General features: G+C 43.4%; 1 protein-coding gene across 3 annotated transcripts in view; it reads left to right on the top strand.

Moving 5' to 3' along the window:
• The window catches only part of Me3 (malic enzyme 3), a 140,682-nt gene that overhangs the window by 35,899 nt on the left and 78,104 nt on the right, over nucleotides 1–26,679 (top strand). The window contains exon 1 of one of the 3 annotated variants that reach the window (XM_050154476.1): nucleotides 6,145–6,245. The exons of the other annotated variants lie outside the window; for them this stretch is intronic. The gene's annotated coding sequence lies outside the window, so the exon portion shown is untranslated. Of the gene's footprint in view, nucleotides 1–6,144; nucleotides 6,246–26,679 lie in introns of those variants that run through there. 3 annotated transcript variants of the gene reach the window in all.

Raw genomic sequence — 26,679 nt, 5'->3', positions numbered from 1 at the left:
TTTTCTAATCTAGATTAGGGCTATGGTCTGAGTACCATTTGTCTAGAACCTTCTCAGCCTGTGCTGTCAAACTGTACTCACCCTCTTGAGTTTTAGCTGGGACTCAAGGACAGTCCTACTCATAAAAACACACTTCCGGTTGGGAAGCTGCTATATGAGAAGGGACACAGAGACAGGAGGGAAGGGAGGCTAGGAAGAACAGAGAAGGAGAGTGGAGGATCCTACATCTAAAAATCCCTGAAGGCATCAGGCATAGCCGCGCACACTTGTAATCCCAGCACGTTGGGGGCTGTGGTGGGAGGAGCATAGAACATTTTAGCCACTGGGCTGTCCAGAGAAACCCGGCAATAAATAAATAGATATTAAAAATAAAAGGACTTTAGTTTCTTAGAAACAGGCTGGGTTCTTTGAGGATTTTGTGTTAACCCCTTTGGCTAAAAACTCAACTGAATGCAACCCATTCCCAATATTGGAAACCTGATTTGGTAACAGGACATGGCCAGTTGAGACGCCGTACCCTCATTATCAGGAGACCTCATTAGAATCACGTTTATATGTTTTAGGAAGTTTCCACTGTGTTAGGTTTCCATATCATCCGTCAGATGCCCCCTCAGTTCCAGTGTGTGGATTCTCTCCCTCTGCCTTGTCTTCTCTCGCCCTCCCGATCTGATCTTTATCCTCCTACCCTCACCCACCCCCGGGCCACATGTAGAGTTTGTTCTGTTTCCCCCTCCCACGGAGATTCATGTGTGCATCCTAAACTCTTCCTTTACACCTAACCTCTCTGGGTCTATAGACTGTATCTTGGCAACCATTTATTTAATTGATGGCTAATTTTCACATGTAAGTGAACATAAACTATATTGTCTTTCTGGATCTGGGTTACCTCATTCAGAATGATTTTTTTTTCTAGTTCCATCCATTTGCCTTCAGATTTCATAATGTCCCTGTTTTTAACAGCTGAGTCGTAAGTACTTCATTGTGTAAATGTACGGCATTTTCTTTATCCAGTCTTCCATTGAGGAACGTCTAGGATGTCTCCCAGTTTGTGGCTATTATTAATAAAGCAGCAATGAATGTGGTTGAGAAATAAATAAATAAATAAATAAAAGGACTCTAAGGAAAAAAGTATAAATACATTTTTTTCAAAGTGATGAAATCAGTCCTGCCTTGTGGATCGCTCCAGGCCAAGTGTCAGGAATCCAGAGTTCCGCATTTTTGTTTAAAAAAATCTACTTAACAAAGGTTACCTAAGAGAATTCTACTTAGAAGTTAGCTAAGTCCAAAGGCACTGAGTAATTTCTTTTGTTTTGTTTTGTTTTCTTCTAAGAGAGTGAAATTAACCTTCATTGTTTCTAAGGGTCACGAATTCTGCGCCAATAATAACAGTATTTCTTTCTATTGACTTTAGAGCTGGGTAGAAATTGCTGAAAGTGTTGGTTATTTCTCTTCCTATTAACCTCACAGAACATTGTATCAAGATGGAATATGAATATATTAAATAGGCCAAGAATTTTTCTCAAAACCATCGTGGAGAAATTTGGAGATGGTTGTTTTTGTTGTTGTTTTGTTTTGTTTTTAATTTTGGGTCTAGACTCCACACAGAAGTATTATGGTCTGGGCATGTCTCTGAAAGACCTGGAAGAACTCCCTGATGTCAGCTGACCCCTGGAGGTCCCAACCCAGTCTTTGCTTAGAAGTAGGCTGTCTCTCCAGGAACTTGGGCAGAGCTGTGTTTTTTAACCAATCACAAGCACGAGAAAACTCACACTAGACTGGGAAACACTGTGAGACTGGGGTGAAGCCAGCCTGGTAAAAACACTTGAGCTGAGGCTGTGGCGCACAGAGGTTGGCATAGTTAGCAAAGCGCTGGAATTTAAAACTTCTGATCAGAAAAAAAAAAAATCAATGTATATGTTAATGTAAATGAGTAGCTTGAAACTAACTCTGCAGGGGGTGACTGTGGGCGGTGCCTGTCATCTCTCCTTAAAGAAGTCGTGGCAACACAGAGATCTGAGTTCAGAATCTAGCTCTGCCCACCCTTGCCGGATGCTTACTTATATCCTCTCTTACTTTTAGATAGGGTCCTAAGCAGTTAAGTTCCTGGTATCACAAGGTACAGCATGTTAGAAAACAGCAAACCCCCAGAGGATGGCTAGCTACGAGGGCTGAAGCCTTTTTGATAAGCAAGCTGGAAAGAAACCTAAAATCACATCTTAGACCATTTTATGAGAGCAAATTGCCTCAGAGGACTTCACTGGCATGAAAGGACACGTGGCTATTACGCTCTGCACAATGACTGCACTCTCCTGATAAGGCTGATCGCATCTATTCCCTCTGCTTAGGGTCAGGGATCTGAGTCACTCCCTTCACTTTAACAAAGCCTTTACGGGATGCCCAGCAAGCGCCAGGTACTGTGCTCAGGGCTCTTGACTCAAGGGAAGATAAGACAGACGTCTGTAATCCGGAACAGGAAACAGATAACGAAGTGCCGTATTTTTCAATTTTTATCCAAAAATATCAAAATTTAGCACTCGATGTTATATAATTATATCAGAAAATGTGCTTCTATGAAAAACTTATTCCCCAGACAAATGAATTGTTGCTATGGATCCTTTCTGTTCTCGTACATGGAAGAACATTCATCAGCTAAACAGGTTCACACCCCAAAGATGAATTTGCTGCCCCTAATTAATGTGTGATGCTCGGTCCACACCCTTCCTTCTCCCTGCTTCCAAAAGGTCAAATTCTGCAGCCAGAAAGAAGCTCAAGTTAATCAACGCCATGTGTTTGCCCCTCGGTGTAGTAATTCGGCATGCAGCTTCAGTATTAGTCCATCAACTTTTCTACTAATAGAAATAGTAAGATAGTAAGTTATTTGACGAAGGCATGTTTTTAACCAGGTCAGCGATAAGTCAGACTTCGCTGGTGGTCATTTATTTATAATGTAGTGTGTGTGTGTATGTCAGCATATAGACATTTTCACCGTAATGCACTTAGCTGTGGGGGCCAGAAGAGGGTATTGGATCCCCTGGAGCTGGATTCCCTGGAGTGATTGTGAACTGCTTTGATGGTAGCGCTGGGTACTACACTCAGGTCCCCTGAAAGAATTGCTCTGAGCCATCCCTCCAGTCCCTGTTGTTTCTTCATGGCTCCCTTTAGGCGAGCTTGGCGTGGGCATTCTTCACATGTATCACCTCGTTTAACCTTTGTAGTAACTCTGTAGGCTCTTGCTATGTGGCTGTCACTAGAATTTTTAGAATGAGGAAACTGGAGATATATGATATATCTTAATTAGATAGCCTGTGACGCTATATCCTTTGAGTAGATCGAGGCTTAAATCCTTTGTTGTAGCTCCTTCCTACAGATGGAAACCTTCCCTCATGGAGAGATGTAGGAGGCTCAGGAAACTCAAAATACTCCCAAGGCCCTTTGCAGAGGTGACATCGGAATGAGCGGCAGTGGGAGAGGAGACTTCTCGGTGTGGCAGTGTGAAGCTTGTGCAAGGGACTCCGGTAACGCAGCTCTCACGAGTGCTCCCCTGGGCAGGAGCGGGGGTTTTCTGGTGATGTGACTTTGTGCTCCTGTGATGCCAGAAAACCCGCTGGTTCACCAGGCTGGACATGCACCAAACCCTTTCTTTGGTCTGTTATTGTCTTCTCTCGCCAGGGTGAATAAAAAAAGAGTCCCCAGGAAAAGTCACACGTGCCCTATCCTCTAGGCTGGTGGCATTAAATAGTTTGTTTCAACTGTGCCCATCCGTAGGCTTCTGCTCCAGTCTACTATCAAAGCTCAGGGTGATTTCTGACGTTCTGAGTTCTTTGCTTTGCCCTTGTCATTTCAAGTCTAACTTGTAGATCAGGTTACACATCTGTGCTGCACTTTCGCGCCCAGAAGAAAGGACTTGTATATGTGAGAAAGCCAGTGTATGTTTTCCTTTACTCTTTGGTTATTTTTCCTTTCCTGCTCACATAACTTGTGGTTAAGTTATTTTCCCTAGACTTTCGTACTAAAATAATTTGCCTTTGGATAGTGGCCAAGCACAGGCCATTTTCAGCGCTCGGCCGGCTTGTTTTTCTGAGCAGCCCAAATGAAGGAATGTTCACAATGTCTTACAATGGACATTTGTTAAGTCTGGCGTTTGGGCAGCCAGGGCTAGGACGTGGGGTCTCCTTACCATTTTGCATGCTCTCACTGCACTTACTCTTAGGGCGTAACCCAATAGCTACATAGAAAAACAAGAGCGAGGACACCAAGCCCCAAGTCAGTTTCCATTTCCAGATTCGAGCAATGGATCCTTTATGTTGAATCTAAACTTTGAATGAGGCGTTTTAGTTTTCCACTTTTGACATAACCCCGCATTTCTAGTTTATAAAATTCTTTGTTGCCGTAAAGAAACTAAGAACGGGAAAGAGGCACCCCCCAATCTAAACCAATGAGTGCTTATTTGTGCCCGTCACAATGCTGATTATATCTAGGTCCTTACCGGAGTGATGTCGATGATTCTCTTCCCATATAATAGGTGAACTGAAGCTGAAAGAGACAACTGTTAAAGGCTAGTCAGCCGTAGCAAATGCTGGTTGCGGGACTCCAAACAGGCGGCGGCATTCTTGTTCTTCATCTTTTGCAAACTTTAGATTTATAGAGAAGTTGTTCACATAGCACGGAGAGCCCACAGCACCTCTCGCCTGCCTTTAGTGCGCAAAACTTCCCTGGCGCAGGGGTCAGAGCTAAGAAAGCAATGTTACCCTGTAGTTGTGAACTAAAACTCGGACTTTAGCTGCATTTCAATGGTTTTCGACTGTTTTTCTGTCCCAGGACCTCACGCAAAAACCTCGGTGGGTTTCGCCATCTGCAATGGTGTCCTTATATATTCTTATTTTTCAAATGTTGAGACCCATTGCTCAGACTGTCCCATAGAGTGTCCCCTAACTGTGTTTGCCTCCTTTTAGTTTCCTCACAAGTTGACTGAGCTATTTTGGGGGGCAGGTTCTCACTGTGTAGCTCAGCCTGGCCTGGAAGATAGTTCTGCCTCTGTTTCCCAAGTGCTGGGATTGCAGGCACGCACCACATTCCTGACTCGTGACCCTTGTTCTAGCTGCTTTCTGGGACTGTCGCTGTCACTTTCGACCTACTTATAATGTAAGTTTCTATTTGTTATTTCATTGTAGATCCTATCAGTGTATGAAATAGAACACGCTTTTTTTAAAAAAGAAAAAGTTTATTTAAGACACTAATTTAATTGAAAACCCCAAGGTGGCTTGAATATTTCTGTAATGATAATAGCAACCTGAGAACTGGAGCCAGAACTAAATTCTTAATGAAATAATGTTTTCAATATAAAGAAGTTCCGGTATTTTCATGTTGAAAATTGTTCTACGAGAAGTAACCCTAAATATCACAAAGGGCTTATTCAGGGGGGAAAAATGGACTGTTATTTACGATGATGAAACACTTAAAACTCACACAAATGCCTAACGACAGGGACACAGTTTAGTAAATTATAGAACATGTGCAAAATGATGTATTATCAGCGTCTTAAAAAGGCATTTAAGCAAGCAGGTCATAATATGGATACAATTTAGGCGAGGGAAAGATATAATAGGACATTCCTTTCTGTCACAGCTAACAACACAGGCTTTGTCCCGAAGTCACCAGAGGCAAACACAGAAAATGTCAACAATGGCGGTCCTGCCGCGGCCAGATTTGCCCTTCTACTTTGTTCTAATTCTCCGTACATTCCATGCCATTAAGATGTTTCTGAGTGCGCATTGTAAGAAAAGAATGAAAGAAGGGAGGGCGGAAGGGAAAGGAAAACAAAAACACCCTCCAAGAATTTGCTCTTAAGCTACTACGAGAACATTTTGTTACTACGACAGGTGATTTCATAAAAGAATCCTGGAGAGTAAGACCTACGAGTTAGGCCCAGTTTCAACTCCCAAACCACAGCAGCACCAAGCGCAAGATGCTAACACGTCTTGAGTAGGGAGAGTGCTACTCAAACAGAGGCCCTCACACACCCACACACACCATTGGGTCCCCACACCACCTCACAAAGGCAAGGACACACCCAGGCAGAGTATACCTCTTCCTAGCTCTGTGATTTTGAATGAGTCATTCTACCTCAAAGCCTCCATTTCTGCACCCATCAAGAGAGAGAGGTTAGCACTGTTCCTACCCAGAGTTGGAACCCCAAGGCAGTGGCCATTGCCAAGAAGCAGAAAGCCAAGACGCTTAGGCCCAAGGTAAGCGCGTTAACCATGGAAAGTGGGAGACCTGTATCTCTCATAGATAGCTGCTTTTCCTTCAGGGAACCCTTGCTATCTACTCATCCTACCGACAGCCCAGACAGACAGGAAATGGGTCCCCAATCTGCTTATTTGACACAGAAGCTCCTGGACTCACAGCAAAAGCATAGTCCGGCTCTGTCTATTAATTCCACGGTAAGTCAGTTAAAAAAATGGCAACCTGCATTGGAATTCCCACCCCATGATTTAGTAACACAATCAATGGGACAACTTATTTAAACCCTCTTTTCCCCAGTTCCTTCTTAGAGGTAAGAGATTTTAAAATGTGGGATTAATTAATATAGTTTCTGCGTCATTATTCGGGTCTGAGCATCCAGGAAGTGAATGTGCAGTCTCTGTCTACGTGTGTGTGTGTGTGTGTGTGTGTGTGTGTGTGTGTGTGTGTGTATCTGTCCACATCCACCAACAGGCACTTCGATATAGGATGCTCACTTTTTTTCAGACATGGCTGTTGCTGTTCTCTTGAGTGTACAGTTGGGGAACCAAGGGGTCACCACTATTGCCCACCGAGTCTCTGGTTAACATCACATCTGGTTAGGCCATCACAGACTTTCTGATTCTAAGTGCAGGTGCTTAGTCAAACAACTAGTGAAACAGTTCTACAATCTAGCAGTATGTTCTACAACCACAGTGTGTTCTGGGAAGAATAGGCAGTGGGGAAGAGAGGACAGGATCAAAACCTATTGGAGGACTCATCTTTGTTTGAAGCAGCAGCTGGATTTGGGGCTGTCCCAACCCAATACCAAGGCTGCCTAAGAGCCAGCATTTCTAGAAAACAGTTGGCCGGGTTCTCAGCAGCAGAATACGTACCGCACATGCCGCCTGCTTCCCATCAGCCAGTCTGCATCTCAGTTTTGCGTAGCATCAAGTGCTCATCCTTTCCTCAGATCTCAGGTGTTATGTAGTATTGCCATCACAGATCCTCCCTGGCAACCAGGCTGCCTCTGAGTAGCAGACAAGGGCCCCAACACAGCCACAGTCTGAAAGAGAACCACAGGTGACCCACTGAATTATTTATTCAGTCACCAGGACCAGAAAGGGCAGCTCCCTAACTACTGTCTCCCATTTTCCCAGAAATGAGGACAGAGGAAAGGAGAAGCAGAGTGTTGTTCAGGACCTGAGCCAGTCTCCCGGGGTCTTGGGATGGGAAGTGGACGTTCTCTTCTCACTCTGAGCTTCGCTTCATTCCTACTGTGTGCACAACTTCATCCACGTGCTGTTAGCCCTGGTTTCACATTTGCTAAATTCCCACATTGTCCTTTTCATGGCAGACACGATCCTTTATCCTCATTATCCATGAGATAACTGGGATAATGTTTCCTTCCATTGGGCCCGCAGGGTGTTTAGTTTCTCCTTACAGATCACTTTCCTAATTATGAAATAGTTCAGACATAGGGAAAGAAGTATAACTTTTAAAACCCTGATTACCAGGCTTTGGAGATAAGTCAGTTGGTAAAGTGCCTACCTTGCAAGCACCAAGATATGAATTTGATCCCCAGAACTCATGGGGGTTTAAAAAAAAAAAAGCCAGGCAAGAAGGTGCATGCTCATAATCTCAGCCCTGAGGAGGTAGAGTCATGTATTCCTGCAGGCCAGTTAGTATGACCCACTTGGCAAGTTGCAGACCAGTAAAGGACACCGTCCCCCAATCAAAATAAACAGAAACAAAGTTGTGAGTATAGCTCAGTGGTTGCGCGTGTGATTAAAAAAAAAAAAGATGGAGGCACTTGAAGAACAACAAGCAAGACCCTCCTGTGACCACACACTTAACCGCGCACTGACCATGTACTGTGACCACATAATGACCACACACTTGACCACGCACTGACCATGTACTGACCACACATGTGGCCACACACTGACCATGTACTGACCACACACTGTGACCACACACTGACCATGTACTGACCACACAGTGAACACGCACTGACCACGCACTGACCATGTACTGACCACACAGTGACCACACAGTGAACACGCACTGACCACACACAGACCACATACTTGCGCATCTGCACACACACAAATCATGTGGCTAAATAAGTGGAATATAATCATTGCATCTGTCTCCCATTATTCTCCTCTCTGGTCATACTCTCCTTGTTTTTGTGGCTTGATTACCATGTATGTTTTCCTGCTTTTACTACATATGTGGACAATTTTAAATCTCTTTGGTCATGTTTAAACATTTTACAACATGTCAAATTCTTCAACATCCTCATGTCTCGGGTGGGTTGAAAAGATTGTTATAAGGACAAAATGAGTTAATACATATAAACAATATAATGCCTAGCATAGCATGTGTGAACTAGCATTACCATTATTTTTGCTAATTGTATTTTGGAACCCATCCATGTTATGCATTTAGTTTTATCAACTTATTTTAATCTCCCTGAATCACTAAACTCAAATGTCCTTCCCAGGCTTGCATGGATGAACTTTTATATTGTTCCTAAACTTCTGCTCCTGAAAACCGTTTTGTGATCAATATTTTTCCACAAATATTTTTCCTTGTGCAAAGGCAAACCTTACTAGTTTATAATAGTGAGGAATGGACAATATGTATTCTTAAATATAAACTAGTTTGCTTTTATATATTGGTGGGTGTGTATAGGTGTGTGTGCACAAATTTTCATCATTCCTAGCTCATTTTAAGCTTCTTAGAGAAAAGCCTAGTAGAATTTAGGCATTCAATAGTTAGTTTAAGACATGTTCATTCTGCCCTTGTATAGACAGCATGCAGATCAAGGCAACAAAAATTCAAATACTAAATAGCAGCGGCTGTGTGCTTGTGAAAACAGATTGCAAGGTCAGAACTATGGTCTTTTATGAGGTTAGGGGCAGATTTTCATTGAGTGTTCATGTTGAATTAATTATACAATGTGTACTTTCATTCCAACAAACACTAATAGCCTACTTGCTAGTTACACTCACTGCTTATCTCACCGAGTCCAATTTTATCTAAAGAGAAAGTACTGAATTTTTTGTGTTTAAGTGCTGAGAACCAAATTCAGATTCCTAAAATCACCCCATGCTAAAAGTATGATCTTGTGCAAATGAGTTAGCTTTAATAGATTCTCGTTGTGGAATATTAGTTTAAGATGTGTTTCATCCATTTGTGCTGTGGAATGTTTGTTTAATGGTGCAAAGATGTGCTGTGTTCTTTTATGTTGTGTTTGTTGAACTCTGTAAAGCTGTGTCACGTTGCCTGCCAGAAACACCTGACTGGTTTAATAAAGAGCAGAACGGCCAATACCTAGGCAGGAGAGGGCTAGGCAGGGCTGCCGGGCAGAGAGAGTAAAGAGGAGGAGAAGAAGAGAATGTGGAGGAATGAGAAAAGGAGAAGGAGGACACCAAGGGCCCTAGCCACACAGCCAGTCATGGAGTAAGAAGGAAAGAAGAGGAAAGTAAAAGCCTAGAAGCAAAAGGTAGACAAGATCATTTAAGTTATGAAAAACTGGCTAGAAACAAGCCAAGCTAAAGCCTCGTGTTCTTTTATATTGAAATTATTATTTCAATGTACAAATACTTTTATTTGGATTTTAATATAACATTTATTTATTATTTTTTATTGTTTTTATTGAGCTATATATTTTTCTCTGCTCCTCTCCCCTCCCCTTTTTCTCTCCCAGAAGAGCTTGGTTCACGGAATACATAATGTGTGTCCTGGAATGGCCTGACTTAGAGCCATCAGGGTAATGGTAGAAAATAGAGGTCCATCAATAAAGGTGATTTCCCAACTATTTAATACCGAGTATAGCATGGCTCTGAACCAAGTGAAATGGAGACCAGCCAATTCAGCCAGTTCAGATCCCTGGGAAATGCCAGGCCACTAACTGGCCTGCCAGTAAGCCTGAGAAGTAGTTTCTGGCCGGATTATCCTAAGTGAGGAGAAGAACCATCACACTGGCAATTGAGATCCCCCTTGCGGGAGGCTGGATTGCTAGATGTCTCAATGGCTGTCACTGTGTGAAGCTGATAGCATGTACTTGGCAAATCATTTTAAAACACGATGCTGATTGGAGTCCCACCCCCAGCTATGGGAAGAAGGATGTACAGCAGTCCAGGGTGGCAGCAGCAGTAGCAGCCGCCGTATTAAAGCCCACATAACGCCCAAATAAAAATCAAACCTTTGGCTTACAAGAAACAAAGCTTATCGCCTTTCCTTGCCGTCGGTGCCAGAGCGACTTTCAGGCAGAGCCTGGCTTGGCACTGACTGCGGAGTTTATTTACCACAAATAGCAGCTCACCTATTTATACTTCCTTTTCCTGGTGACACACAGGCTGGCCAAGACAGGAAGGCTAACATCAGTTAATTTAAAGCAACATTTTTCCAGACAAATGACCTCCAAGTCAAATGATCACCAAGCAGAGGCACCATGTCACCGGACCGAAATTCCTCTACTCTTTCGGCAGGAGAGTCATCAGCACTGTGGATGAAGGGTCTCTTCCCAGTGTGCAGTGAAGGATTAGACCCAAAGAGGGACTTAAGGCCTGAGCAGACCTGGGACCATCAGTCAGTAGATTGTCAGGAATGCTTGTAGTTAAACTCCTGGGGCATAATGACATGCCTTTGTAGAGGGATGTGACGACATCCAAAGCACTCTGAGATGGCTTCTAGGGACAGGCCACTGGGGATCCTTTAGCCTGGACCAGTGTTCTGGGTGTCACTTCTATGTTTAGCTGCAAGTGGCCAAAGATGCCCTCATTCTTTTGTAGTGAGCTATTGCTGGCCCCAGTTAGAAAGGGTCTTCTAAACCAGGTCTTGAGTTAGGTCTGTGTCCCTAACTCCAAGGCACACAGCATGTCAAAGGCCTAGGAGGTAAGTGGTATGCTTGGAGCCAGGAATGTGACTAGGGGCAAGTGACCCCCTCAGTCCCAATGCCTGTGTAAGTAGGTCCTCTTCTAACTTATGGCTGCCGACATGGTCCCCTAAGGCATTAGGGAGCAATGGGTTGATAAACTGATAATTGCTGTGTGAGGGTCATATGGCAATGTTGTTATTCTCGTTGGTAAAGGCAGCCCTGGGAGCGAGGAAAAGCAGAGTCTTCCCTCTGCAAAAGTGAATTTCCAGGGGCTGCCATTAGAGAATGGGCTTCAAAAGCTCTCAGAAACAAGATGGAGCTGGGGCAGGGGTTGGGAAAGAGGATCAGTCAGTGAAATACTTGCTGTGTGAACCCAAAGACCAAAATCCGCTGGGTAGAGTGGGAGGCTGCTTGTAATCTCAGCTTGCATCCCAAGACAGGGGCTCTGGAAGGCAAGCTGGCTAGCCAGACTCACAAAAACAGTGAACCCTGGGTTCAGCAAGAGACCCTATCTTACATAAGGGAGAGAGTAATCAAGGGAGATACTGAGTGTCAAACTCTGGGCTTCACGTGCATGTACAAGTGCACATGACCAGGTACTTGTAAACACACACACACACACATGTATATACATTCCATACACACATACAGAGGAGAGGAGAAAGGAAGGAAGAAAGGGGTGGTAATAATTCAGTAGGACTGAAAGACAGTCAATGATTTGGTCAGCTGTGGGAGACATGTGGGGCTGGTGGTGATGGAAAAGGTAAAATTATCAGTGAACACAAGATTCTGAAAGAGCACTAATGTCAGAAACTGGAAGAAAAATTGTGGTCTCTGGATTTCTGCTGTCTGGGTTTAAGCCCTAACTTCTTCTCCTCTGACTGCTTCTTGTTCAGTCCATCTGTAAAATGGGCATAATTCTACATAAGTCTGATAAATATCTCCATGACACAGGGCAACAGTGGGATAGCAGGAAGGAGTTTCTGTGAGGGTCAGGATTGATGGTGTTAACAGAACCAGAGGCCTTGAACCCGAGCAGCAACTCACTACACAATGAACATTCGCAAATAAACCTGTTTAAACAAAAGGGTCTGCTGTGTGACACGGCGCGGCTCCCAAAGACACCAAGAGGAATGGAGAGGCCAGAAAGACGGGAGAGCAAAATGGGTGTTTTTGTTTGCTTATTTGTTTTGTTTGGGGAGATTGTTTGTTTTTTAATTATTTTTTATTTTTATTTTTATTATTTATTTTTCATTTTCCTTTGGGGAGGACACTACAAGAGTGAAGGGCTGACATGGAGGGACAGGGAAGTGAGAGGAATTGGGGTACATGATATGAAATTCCCAAAGAATCAATTAAAAAATTATGCTTAAGAAAATAATTTCTTAACAATTCATTACAAACCTAGAGGTTCGTCTGTTCGGAATATTTGTGCTAATATCCTCTAAACATTTCATTCTTTCTTTTTGGCACGTATGCCTGTTGTAGATGTGCATGTGTGTATGCATGTTTGCATGTGGGGGGCACATGAGTTCAGGTGTTTTCTTAAGTTGTCCTCCGCCTCTAAACTTGAGGCAGGAGCCCTCACTGAACTCGGATCTGGGTGATCCCAGCCAGTGTCGCTGGGATGCCCTGTCCGTGCCTCTCGAGTGCTGGTGGTACAGACGGCTGCTTCCCCTGCCCAGCCTTCACAAGGGTTCTCAGGATCCGGCCCGCAGGCTTGTGTGTGACAAATGTGTTGTCCACTTGGTCATCTCCTCAGCCTGGAATTGTCTGTACTTGTGCCTCAGTTTCCTGATCTGTCAAGTGGGAAGAATAACATTAGCCTCACTCATTGTTGAGATTTAAGTATGAGGTCTAGACGTTAATGTACCGACTTTCAATCCTCTAAGTTTGTTTGCCATTTCTGTCCCATTTTATCATGGGCCTACTAGATAGGCTCCGTATCCTTGAGCTAAATCCCCAGCCTTAGTGTATTAATTTATAAAATCCCAACTGTTGTCCGTTTTTCCATTTTAGTTGTCCAGCAAGACAAGCTGCTTTATAGCGGATAGCATTGGTTTTAGAGAGGAAATGTCTTTGCTCTCGCTTTGTCCTCAGAGCGGTACCTGTGTAGCAAGGTATACTTTCTTGATCAAAGGCATTTCCCACATAAGGTCATTAAGTCCTTAGACTAAGAAAAAAAAATCTTGTAATATCTAACTAAGGCGGTACATGTTCCAGAAGTATACGTCACAGAACAGAAGTGACAATAGGTCTGTTCTCTAACACATCCAGTGCCCTCCCTGCCTCATTAACAACATATGTGGTTACTGCAGTCTCTGCTTCCCATCACTGCCATTTGACTGGAAACAGTCACATGACCTCAGTCAGGACACACAGAAAGCTGGAAACACATGGGATTGTATGATGTCCTTAGATAGTCCCTGTTTCCTCCATGCGGCTCCACATTAGCCCAAAGAACTCCAGGCCAGAAGGTCACCTCTCATTCTGCCTTGACCTTATAAATGCGTTCCTTGGAACTGTGTTCCAGACTTTGTATTCCAGTTCCGCTGGGCCCCCGTGGTCACATTCTTGCCTTAACCCTGAACTTCAGTGCCTGTGGTGGGGAGCACTGTTACCAAGGCTCCCCTTATCTGCTTACCACACTTCTGTAATCTGATCGCAGACTCTGTCCTCTGGGTATGCTGCAGAAATAACCTGGCTTTGAGCCTTCTAGGGACTCATTGACTATGTTTTTCCTGGCTGACTCCGGAACCTTCCCCCTAGTTTCTGTTCTCCTTTGCCAGATTTGGCTGTTCACAACCTGGCCCACTCCCACTACCATCAGGATCTGGGTCTGAAAAGGGAAATTGGAAAAGTAACGGAAATGGGAAAATTCAGAGAGAGTGAGGTGGAATAAAGGCACGGTGGTATAAGGAGTTCTTATTACATGTGGAATGAGATTTGTGTCTAAAAGTCACTTTCTGAAACTTCTGTTTCTTCATCTACAGTATGAATAAGGTAGACCAGATGGACATTCAGAACCTTTCCATTAATTGTAATGTATGATTTTACTTTCTTAATTTTTTTACTTAATTAACATTTTTTTCATTTGTTTTATGTACCAATCACAGTTTCCCCTCCCTCCTCTTCCACCCCCCACTCCCACCTACTCCTCTCCCCATCCACTCCCCCATCTCCATTCAGAAAGGGACAGGCCTCCCACGGGCTGGCACAAAGCATGGCTAATGTACGATTTTCTAAGAAAATAAGAACTCTGTTTAAAGTCTTTTAGGCTCCTTTGAGAATCAGAGAGAAGAAAGCCAGAGCATGCGCACTAACTAGGAAGTACTTTGCCAAATTTTGAGTGGATACTATTATTATTTTGAAGCATCTAGTCCTAAGCGTTAAATATTTTCTAGGGATTTCCTGGAACCTTCACGTCAGAAAAAAGGGAGACTTAGCTTTTAATATATTTCACCTGACCATCATGAACACATTAAAGCTACACAAGTAGAAAATGTATAAAGCACTTTTTATTCTGCCCATTTTAATACTAGTCAAAAGAGACTGAAATTCAGTGTGTTCTCAAATTAGCTAAAGAAAGCCCTCATCAGATCCCCCTTGATCCATCTGGTAACTATTATTAAAGCATTATGAGGTATACGTACTTTCCATTGGGGAAAGAATGAATATTCCCTTCAAAAAATGTCTTTTCATAGGTTTTGAAACATGAAAGCAACTGTTAAGGGAGCCACCAAAGCAGTCTGAAGTACGGTGTGAATTGTCAAGGGGAAAACCATAAAGGAGTTTCCAGCAGCTACAAGTTCAGGGGATCCTAATGCCCAAGCCTGGGGTTCTGAAAACACTTGGTGGAATTCATAAAGACAGTCGTTCGCTGCCTACAGGCATCTGAATCCAAGAGGCAAACCCTGAGTCACCTGGACCACATCACACTGTCTGGGACCTGGAAGGTGCAAAGAGGGGTCAACTCAGAGACAGCCCTGGCACGTGCATCCTCACCAGAGAGAAGGCTGCCCAAGGTTCCAAGAGAGCCATGTCCCGTGCAACCTTGCCCCTAAAACATCAGCTCCAGGGAGAAAATACTTGTGATGTAGGACACAGTAGATGGAGCAAGGCCTTCAGTCTGGCAGACTTGCAGCCACGTCTGAGCTCCTAGCTTCCCACTCACAGTTTGGTGGCCTTGGGCCAGCACAGGGTCTGATTCATAAAAGTCACTCAAGTCTCTCTTGATCCAACCCATTGAACCAAGGAAGTACTGTTCTGGCCATAATTAAGTTCTCTTCCTATAGTATTCAGTGTGTGGACTCTAAGGGCAGACTCCATGGTCAGATCCTGAGTGCCCAGTTCTCTAGGCTCAGTTTCGTTATCTGTCAAGGGAAGATAATGATTGTATCTACTCATAAGATGAAAGAGCCTAATGCAGTATCCCATACATAACAGGCTCTGTGTACACATATCTAGAAAACAAAGTTATTTGGGTTACATGCTGAAGACTTAGGTGACATGTTTGGTTTTTATTTTGTTTTGTTTTGTGGTTTTTGGTTTGGTTTTGGTTTGTTTTGAATGACGCTTTAAGTTTTAACACAGGAAAGTATGAACTATGTCATTCTAGGTGGAGAAAAGGGTGAACATTAATCTTGCATGCAGGATGATCTGGACTTGGTTCAAGCTAAGATTTCGCCTTTATGGTTTCTTTAAATAGGCATGGAAAAAGGACTGAAAGAAAATAGATCAAAATGATACCACAGTTATCTCTAGATGATGAGAGAAGACTTCTTTTTGTTTTCTTCTAGTATGTGTTTAATATATTTTATCTTTAAACTCAGGAATTCTGCTAAACTTAGCAGCACAGCAGAGGGCTCATAATCCAGTTCCAAAGCTTGGTAGCTGTGTGCTGAGTCTCAAAGCCTGTGAGGGACTCACATGTTATATACAAAGCCGGAGCAGGGAGCATTGGTTGACATCTTCTGTCTTCCTATAACTGTGGCATGTGGTACTTTGAAGAAAGCCTCCAAAACATCAAGATCCCTTCATGACACGTGTTAAAATTCTCAACCTGCGGGCATAAGAGTGGGAGAGCTATCCCCAATCCCCACCAACTGCAACGCTCTGGAGAGCAGACTCTGCACCCACCAGCACAGCACAACAGATCCAACCCTGTTAGTGGAAGTGTGGGTGGGTCACCCCCAAAACTGTAAACTTGGGATAACTGTCCTCATTTCTCAGACCAACCCTATAGCTGTCGAGACCCAGACCCAAGGCCTGACCCAATGTCCACCCCATCTATAATCTGCTGGAACACACGAAGAAACCTGACCAGCAGACCCAAAGTTGCAAGATCTACACAACACAGGGCTCCAGTGGGATGTCCAGAAGAGTCCTAGTGAGAGTCCCACATCGATAGTATAGTGGAGACCAGGGGCCTCAAACCAGAACAATGACTCTTTGCAATAAACACTTGCAAGTAGAGATGCCTGGACCAAGAGTATATAACATGACTTGTTGGGTCACACTGTAACTTCTATGAGGAAGTCCCCCCCTTTTTTTGAAATTTTCTCATTTTATTTTCTTCAATTTTTTTTCTCTTGGATTTTGTTTTATTCTGGGGAGGTGCAGGGGTGAAGGGCAAATGCGAAGGGGTGGGGAATGAATGGGATCAAGATGGATGATGTGAATACAGAGAGAATAGATAAATTTTATTAATAAAAAAGTTTAATTTTATTATAAAAAAATTCTCAACCTGTTGGGAAAAACTCTGCCCATCCCTGGAAGAGAGACTATGTCTGCTTTACGCAGAGTTCCTCGCCCCTTGCAGGTGTTTGCTGGCTTTGTTATGAGTGGGGGAAGGGTTGGGGAACGGCTGGCCTTCCACACTTGTTTGTCACCATAACTGTGAACGAGGACTGACGGGCAGTCGTGAGTCACTTTCCTGGTATCAGGCCAAGCTCATCTTCGTCATCTCCCCCCACCTGCTTCGGGTTTATTTTGTTTTGTTTTCATCCACAGTCACACGGAATCCTCATGGTTGCTCTGCGCAGAAGGGTCCAGCGTATGCCAGGTTTACAGATGAACAATCTGAGGGCTATGGAAGACCAAATACCTGTTCTGGGGCCATACGCAGAGGAACCAATGGGCCAGGACTCAAATGCTGGTTGTTTGTCTCTTCGATTGTGACAGTTCCTCCACTCAGTGTACCCTATCTCAGAGGAGTGGCCAGAAAGTCTACTTTCAGGTCTTGATGAACTGGGGAGGCTTCCTTAGATAATCCAGATTGCTCTCTGTGTAATCTTTGTCTTGTTGCTAGGCAGGAACAAGAAAACTTGGCATCTCCAAACCTGAAGGGCAGTTGGTAAAAGGTTCCTTGTTGCTGGTTTAATGTGGCCATCCTTAGCTCAATGGCTTATCTTAGATCTGGAGACTGATTTGGTCACGTCCAGCAATTGTCTGTGAAAACTCTGTCTTCTTGTTGGTTACAGTGAGATTCTCAAACAGTGCTTCTGTTTTCCCAAATAAGGCAACCAATTAAGGCTCACCTTCCTAGTCTCTTTGGAAGTAGTAATAAGTCACCCCTAGAGAATGACTCTAGAGGGAGATAGATTCTATAAAGTGCTCCTTGACTTCTCGAGTGGCCTTTCTCCTTGAAGGCAGATTCTCTTTACAAATATTTTGTATTATTCTCCCAAGCTGTAGTTGTCAACAGAGCTCAGTGGGCATGCCAGTCTGAGCCAGAGTATTTTCTCCCACCCCAAAGCCTACAGTTCTGGCTGAGCTAGTACACTGTGATGAGCCTCTATGAGCTTTTGAACCAATTGGCAAGTTCTTCATAACAAAGCCACAACCTTGACAAAACAACCCAGAGACATTCTTGATCATGTGACCAAATTCCCCTCCTTCTCTTGCCTATGCTGCCATGGGTTTTGTACTTGTAGCGATGGTAAAAGTGGGCCAGCTAGAAAAATAAAAACCAGAGAACAGAGTCTCAGTTCCCCGGAGACTTCTTGTATCCCCTATCCCGGCTGATGTGGACCATCATGAGATTTACTCACAGAGAGTGTGTTGATTTGGTCAGGCTGCTGTAACAAAATGCCACAGGCAACGTGACTTATACAGCAAAAAATACATTCTCTCACATTTCAAGAGGCTACAAGATTATGATGCCTGCAGGCTGGGATTGTTCTGAGCTCAGCCTCTCAGCTTGGAGATGTCCACCTTCTCACTGTGTCTTCACAAGGTCATCCCTCTGCGTTCATGTCCTGAGTTCCATTTCTTATAGGGACAACAGTCACATTGTGCCGCACACCGCACCCCTGTGTTCGCGCTGGGTGTGCTATTACCCAGTTCACGAGCTTTGGGCAAGGGGGCTGGAGGTTAAAATACACAGACACACACCAGACAGAGAGACAGCAACACGGGTCATCCTTGAATTCCCCAAGAATGGCCCCTTTATTGTGTTCAGGGGCAGATTATATAGAGATAGCCACACCCCAGCCAAACCCACCAGAAACCACTCTCCTGCCATCAGGAACTCCTGAAGGTCTCATGCTCAGAGCAGCTGTAGGCACTCAGATCAGGGGATTACAAGAAATTTAGGATCTGGAGTCTCACTGCTCCCAACAATATTGTATCGAGCCCTCCCGTGACAACTCCATCTTAGTTCCTCTTTTAAAACTTTTCTCCAAACACAGTCTCAATCTGAGGTACTGAGAATGGGAGCTTCAATCCATGACTTTTAAGAGGGCCCAGTCCACCTGGTAAGTGGAGGCCTATGGAGAACCAGATTCAGTATTCCACATGCTAAATTTCCACACAGTCCATGGCAAAAGCCCTGCTATTACTGCCTCATGATCTCAAGCTTGTGCTTCTCTCCAGCCCTCCACTTAGTGACAAGGGGACCATTTTTACCTGCTAGACTCATTCCCTGCCGCCCTTAGCCCATCAGCTATGTGCTCAGCACATACCTGAGGTCACACTGTAATATCTTCACCCAGTACCCATTGCCTCCAAAGAAATACAGTTGGTGCAACTTTTCAGGACTCATTTCTGCCTGGCTCAACCTATCTTTGGCCTTCCTGCCTAACACTCCTACACCATCACCCTCACCTCCCAGATGAGGAACTAATCTTCCTCTGGTTGTGTGGCTCTATACCTTTCTGGCTTTCCATCCCATGTCTTCAGGCTTGATGAACTGTCTAAAGATAATATTTCAAAGGCAGGTCTTCACCACCTACCCATGTACTCCAAGCCCCCAAGGAGATAGCTTGTCTGTATTCTACAATCCCACGTATTGAATATTCTCTATCCGCGCTGCTCGTTGTGTTAAGTGGCATCAGTTTCTTCATATTGCCTCATTAGGATGTGGGCTCCTGAGCCAAAGCACATTCCCTTATCTACCACCATAGGCGTGGGTTGTCCCGTACATAGTGAATAGACGCTAAGAAAAAAGGATAGGTTAAAGAATGGAGGCTTTTCATGGTGTTGATAGCACTGATGCTCCATGCTGTGGTATTCCTGGGTTATCTGATAATGTCCTCTGCAAACATGAGCAATAACCAACCAATGGATAGCATCCCTGGCCCACCCACCTGGAGCAACATTCCCATCAGCAGAGGTGCTATAAAGTGCATCGGTGATGTTAAAATTAGATACAAGAAATAAGAGCTGGAGATGGCAGTTTAAACCCCCGCTAACCTCAAAAGTCCATGCACTTTGTCACTGTAGCATGAAGCCCACACACTTCAGTGTGGCTATCTGAGCCCTAGTGCAACTGAATACACTGTAAACCTGTGGTGTACAACATCCCTTATTCGTGCTATTTCTCATGAAGTGATGCAGGAAAAGAATGCAGAAAAAAAAAATCCCAAAGCAGCAGTTCAAGGATGAAGCAAAGCAAGTACCTGGATGTCCATTACAGAATAAATTGAACCTGCAGGACAAAAAGACAAAACAAATATGTAGCCCAGGATTTTTCTCCAAATACTTCTTTGGGGCACAGAGCAAAACAGACAGACACTCTATTTTTATTGGAAAAAAAACTCAAGAAAATATTATAAAAAGAACTGAACAAGATATACAGACTTTAAGACATCCAGCTACTTACAAGGCATCTAAGTGGATGTATCAAAAGCAAACTCAGTGTAGATGAGATAAAATATGAGAAAAGTCTCTCTACAATAACTGTGGTCTTCATCATTTCTGTCCTATCTGAATAATGCCATCATCAGCCATGCAGTTACGAAGACAGTGTTCCTTGGACTCCTGACCCCTTTCTCTCATCTAACCCCAAGGCTCATCTGTCACTAGGTCCTGTTTGTTTCATTTCTAAATACTGCTCTCCATCTGTGTTCCATCGTCTGAAGCCAGGCTGCCATCTCATCTTATCCAGACAATTGCAGGAAACTCAATTCATCAGCACGGTCTTAGTCCCCACCATAATTTCCCCTTGTTGCTATAGACAAAGTGAGCTTTGGTGGAAGGGTGGGGAATTTATTGTGTCTCTCTTCTGTTGAAAACATCTAGTGATTTCATTTGGCTCTAAGGCTGAGAACCTTAGCCCTGAGTCAGCTACCCACACACCTCACAACCCTGGTACCCTACGCTCCTTTCCTTCCAAAGCCTTGAGGACCTGACTCAACTCCACCTAGACAGCACAACTGGGCTCTGCCTCATCCACTCAGCCTAATGAGCTATCCTTATTGTTGTTATATTAAAAATATAGAATTGTCTTTACCATAGCATTTCTCTCTGTTACCTCTACTGCCACTGCTATTGTAGGACTCCTAGCATAAGAGCTACCCTTTGAAACAGACATATAAATATGAACCACTTCAAATGTTATTGTAAGCCATTGTAAGTACAAATATGCTCAATGGATCTCTAGGATCTCATTTCACATAACTGAAATTTTGCCCCTATTTCATCCTTTCCTAAGTCCATGGCAACCACATATAGTCTGACTATTTTGTAAACGTCCGATGTGTGCAATCGAGCAGTATTTATCCATCTGTAACTGGTTCATTCTGTTGTGCAAAATGACCTCGAGGTTCCACGTTGTTTAACGTTGCAGGGTTTCCTTTGTGTTCAAAGCTGAACAATGTTCTCTGGTGAACACGCAAACCATATTTCTAATCCATTCATTTATCAAGGGATATCTGAAATGTCTCCACACCCTGGCTGTTGTGAACAGGGCTGCATGAGCATAGAGTGCTAATATTTGTTTGAGATCTTGATTTCAACTCTTTGAAAAAAAGTCAGGTGCAGCATTGTTAGATTTTATGGCAGACATTTCATTTTGTTTCATTTTTGAGGAATCCCCTTAGTTTTTTCCCATGGGAGCTGCAGCGTTCTACATCTCTACCAATAAGGCAGAGTTCCAGTCAGCTCTTGTTCTATTTTATTTGATAATAGCCATCCTCACACAGGTAAGGGGATAGCACATTCAATTTGCATTTCCCTAATTGTTAATGACACTGCACATCTTTTCCGGTGCCTGATGACCTTTGGAGAAATGTCTGTTCAAGTCCTTTGCCTCTATTTTATTCAAATTGGTGGGGTGCAGGGGAGACATTTTGTGCTTTGCTTTTGTTTCCTTCTTGGAAAGAGGGTCTCGTGTATTGAAGTCTGGCTTCAAACACACTATGGAATCAAGAATGGTGTCTTCGTGAGGGTTTCTGTGGCTGTGAAGAGACACCATGACTACAGCAACTCTTACACAGGAAAACATTTAATGGTGTGGTTTACAGTGCAGAGGTTCAGTCCATTATCATCACAGTGAGATATGGGCTGGTATGGTGCTGGAGAAAGAGCTGAGAATTCTACATCTTTGATCTGCAGGCAACAGGAAGTGAACTGAGACACTGGGCATGGCTTGAGCATATATGAGACCATAAAGCCTGTCTCCTACAAGGCCACACCTACTCAAGCAAAGCCACATCTCCTAATAGTGCCACTACCTATTATGAGATTATGAGAGATTATGGGGGCCAATTACATTCAAACTACCACAGAAGATCTTGAACTTCAGTGCCTACCTGGATCACGGGGATTAGAAATGTATGTCCACACACTCTGTTTCTATAGTGCTGGAACACTAAGCATGGCTTTCTGTGGACCAAGCAAACTCCCACCAACTGACGAATATCCCAAGAGCCAAGTTAGGTTTGGTGTTGTTTTGATTTGGGGTTTGTTTTGTTATTAATGTTTCCACTGAGTCAAGTTCTCTTTATATTTTAAGCTGTGTGGTTTACAAATATTTTCTTTGGTTCTTCAGATCACCAGCCATTGCGCTGCCCACTAACTTGGCTGTGCCCAGGGCTTTGAGTTGCTGTCATTCCACTTATAAGTTTAGTTTTTGTTTCCCAGGATTGCATACCAACTTTAAAAAATTATTTTCCAGACCAAAGATGTAAAGCTTTTTCCCTGGGAAATATTAGTCTCCAGTCTAATGCTTTAATTCTTTAATCCATTTCTGTGCATAAGAATCCAATATTAATTTTTGCATGGATATATCTGTTTTCCCCAACACTCTTGTTGAAGTTAATTAACTCTTTATCTTCCAGCTATTATTTCAAATATGGCTTTTTCATGGAAGCCTCATCTAATCACAGAACACACACCACATGAACACACACATGCACACACCTCTAAAGCAACCCACATCCGGGCTTCCAGCTCTTTACATACTGTTGTCGCATTGCCCACAGCTGCTGTGTACTATTTCTTCTGCTACAATAATTGTATGGGTAACTTTATAGTACTGCCACCCCCTTTTGAAAGCACCCTTCTCTTTTTTTCCAACTTCATTCCCACTGCCTACTCTACTATATAATACAAAGAAAATGTTCGCTCCACAACTTTCTGTATAAAAAAAAAAATGGTATCATTTTGTTCTGAATGAATGACAAATCACTTGACCTTGCATTTTGTGAGTGAGTTCTACCTGAATGAGTAATATTTTGGGACCTTTCCTTTTTTTTTTTTCTTGGATCTAGCATCATCCATCCCACAGAATATGTACTCCCTGAAAAAAATGATTGAGTGCGTGTGAACGAATGGATGAATGAATGAGTAAAGGAAATGAGGACGATGCAATGATAAAATTGATTAAGCAGGGTGGGCAGGATGGTTCCAATCAGCAAAACAGCAGTGAGGAACCTGTTCTAAGACCCTTATTTATAAACCTTAGGTTATCAGGTTCACAATAATCTTCAACCATTAGAATACTTAAGGGGAGGGAGACGGGTATAGATTTGTTCTCTATAAAAAGTCAATCTCTAGTCTTGGTTTCTCACCAAGGTTTAACTGCAAAAAGGCAAAGTTACTTGACTTGAACAACCCCTACCCAGCTTCTTCCTGGTCTTTATCTTCTCTTCCTTCTTCTTCTCCTCCTTGATGCATCTCCTTCATAAACCATGGCAGGACAGTGGCACCAATGTGCTTTTGAAATATGCCATTTTCTTATCTTAAGTCAATTATCTTAATAGTTATATCAAATAACAGTGTTTTCCCTTTTTTACAATTTTTTCTCATCCAAAAGGTGTATCTGCACATATATCCTTAGTAAACTGTCCTAATCAATTATGTCAACTCAGGTACTTTTCAGAGACTGAGGGAGTCACCTTGTCTCCTGAACTTGGGAGTTGAGGCTTAAGTCTTAATCTTAACTTTCTATTCTGATGCAGGTAATCCTGCTGAGGTCATAATGTTTAGACTTGAAATAAAAGTAAGTCACTAAGGTGCTCCTAATACATACTGAATTTTGAGAATCAATATTTCATTAAATGTGAGTTCATGCCCTCCCCTTGAACCCACTCTAGTGATGGGCAGACAGGCATGGGAAGGCTTTCCCACAGAGGGTCTCCACATCCACACACACAGGCAAAGGAAAGCATGCTTGCTCTGAGAATGGTAAAGCTATTCACTATGTTGAATTCACTGCCCCTGCGGGGTAGCTGAAGTCATTAAAGGAGATTTCAAATGTTGACTTTACTTATCACAGGATATAGGTTTTAGAAGAGTCTCTTAGCCTGATGACACTAAATATAGCTTCTGGCATGGGGCTGTTTTCCTTGGAGCAGTGAGAGGAGAGGTCAGCCTGCGGGTCTCAGAGAATGTCAACATGGCCTCCTTCAGAGCAGGAGATGTTACTCTGGAAGAGCTCAGACACATGTGCAGGCATTCCAGTGACATTCCTGGAAAACACGAACAGACAAGAGTGCTTTACCGTGTACAAAAAGTCCCTAGACCCATAGACCCCAGGGCCAATCAAGTTTATGAAATGAGGAATTAAAAGAAAGGGATGCTAAATTAATTCATCAAGGACAAAGATCAGATTTTATCTCAGGAGGGAACAAAGAAAACAACTCGATGTTGGTTATAGAAGCTAAACGCTGACGAAAACAAAGACTGACATGGCTTGAGACCCCACCCCCTTCTTTTAAAATAAATCTAATAAAACATGGAATGTCATTCCAAAGGCGATCTCGAACCTTCCGCTTTCAGTCCAGTCCCCTTTGAGTTTGTTTCATTCCACTTAGATATGGCTAGGCTACCAGTTAAAATTTATTGAGCACCAACACATATTTTCCAAATAAGTAGTATCTCAACTCTGAGAACCGAGGAACAAGTAGAACCAACAGAGGGTAAAGGCTGAAAGGATGAACATTATTTTTAAAACAAATAAGTAGTTGGCTGGGGAACCCACACGTTCTCCAGGGTGTTTAGAAAGGGCCCAGCCGCGGCTGTGTTTATCACAAGGGCAAAGGACTAACTAGCCAGGCATATCACACAGGGGCCTCCAAGCAAGTCTCCTGGCGATCCTCTGAAGTGGCTGTTACAGTCTTCATTCTATTGATATGAAACCTGAAGCTCAAAAAAATTAGGAGAGTTATCCATGACACAACAGGTGAGGCTGAGTCACCATTTGAACCCAGGAACTAACTTCCAGATCAGTTCTCCCTCGCCGGTGGGCCCCTGCCTCTTATGGGAAAATCATTCTGTGTCCACCTGAAGGGCAGCCAAAAAGGTCCCTGTGCTTTTCTGTTGATCTCCCAACTTTTCAGGCTTTAAAGCAGCCCACAAAAATCTAAATTACTTCTGAAATAGGAAGGCTGTAAAGGAAACTGGTTTGAATTAAAAGATGCCTAGACTGGTGATACATAAAGGTAAAGGCTAAATGTATGTATACATACATACATTCATACACACACACACATACACACACACAAACGCTCTCTCAAACACCAACTACCTGGGATAAATCTGCTATCCAAAGTGTGATTGTTAAATGAATGAATGTTTAAATGAATTAAAGAGCCAGCATGTTGAAATAGAGTTGAGACTCAGGATTCATTCTGTACCTTGCTGGGGCCACAGTTTGGGATGGCTCTGCCTTAGCTTCTGATCTGCAGAATGGGGATATTTTCAAGGTCTTCCTTATATAGTGGTAGTTGTGTACATTGATGACATGACCACTCTATAGTATGGTAAAGGAGAATGTTTTTACTGTAGATATGACAGGGAGAATGGCCCAAAACATTGGAAAGATTCCAGAGCAGAGAAAAATATAAGCCAGCAGAGGGAAAGAGAGAGAGAGAATAGTGAAAAGAGCAGAGTGATAAGGAGAATGAAGAGCTGGGAGAGGGAAGCCCATGATCTGAACAAGTTTGGCGGGGAGGGGTGAGAAGTGCTGAGAAGAGCCAGGATGCCAGCATGGGCTTTGAGGGGTGTAACAGGTACTCGTGATACTGAGGAAGCCTAGAGGCCAGCATGAGCTCTGGTGTGCTAATAGGCACCACAGAAGTCCATATGTCACAGGGGAAATGACTCCTTCTGGTAGAGGGGAACTGGATCCAAAAGTTCCTGAGAAATACTGGATTTTATCTAACTGCAAGAAATCCTCCTATGCCAGGCAGTGGTGGCGCACGCCTTTAATCCCCGCACTCGGGAGGCAGAGGCAGGCAGATCTCTGTGAGCTCGAGGCCAGCCTGGTCTACAAGAGCTAGTTCCAGGACAGGCTCCAAAGCTACAGAGAAACCCTGTCTCAGAAAAAAAAAAAAAATCCTCCTGTAATCCAGGCTGAGTCCATTTCTGGATTCAGTTTTAGAGTTTAGGGAATTGGACTGCCTTTTAGAGTTTAGGAAATTGGAGTCTCCTTTGGATCTGACTGATGTGGGATTCCCCTCTGTATGCTGTGAATGCCATTGGTGAATAAAGAAACTGCCTTGGCCTGTTTATAGAGCAGAACTTGGGTAGGAAAAACTAAACTGAATGCTAGGAGAAAGAAAGAGGCGTTAAAAAGAAGCTCTGATAAAAACAACCTGACCAAGGCAACTTATAAAGAAAAGTGTTGAACTAGGCTTGCATTTCAGAAGATTAGAGTACATGACGGCCAAGCAAAGGCAGTAGGCAATCGGCAGGAGACACAGCCACTACGAGCTCATATCTAACTCACAAGCAGGACGCAGAGAACACATTTGAAATGGCACAAGTCTTTTGAAATCTCAAGACTCCTTCTAAGAAGGCCTCAGGTCCTAATCATCCCAAAACAGTTTCACCAACTGGGG

This window comes from Alexandromys fortis, unplaced genomic scaffold (assembly GCF_014885135.2).
Source record: "Alexandromys fortis isolate MF-2015 unplaced genomic scaffold, M_Fortis_MF-2015_v1.1 scaffold_77, whole genome shotgun sequence".
Classification (NCBI taxonomy): Eukaryota; Metazoa; Chordata; class Mammalia; order Rodentia; family Cricetidae; genus Alexandromys; species Alexandromys fortis.
The sequence above is the reverse complement of the archived record's forward strand: the minus strand, read 5'-3'. Positions and strand labels throughout refer to the sequence as shown.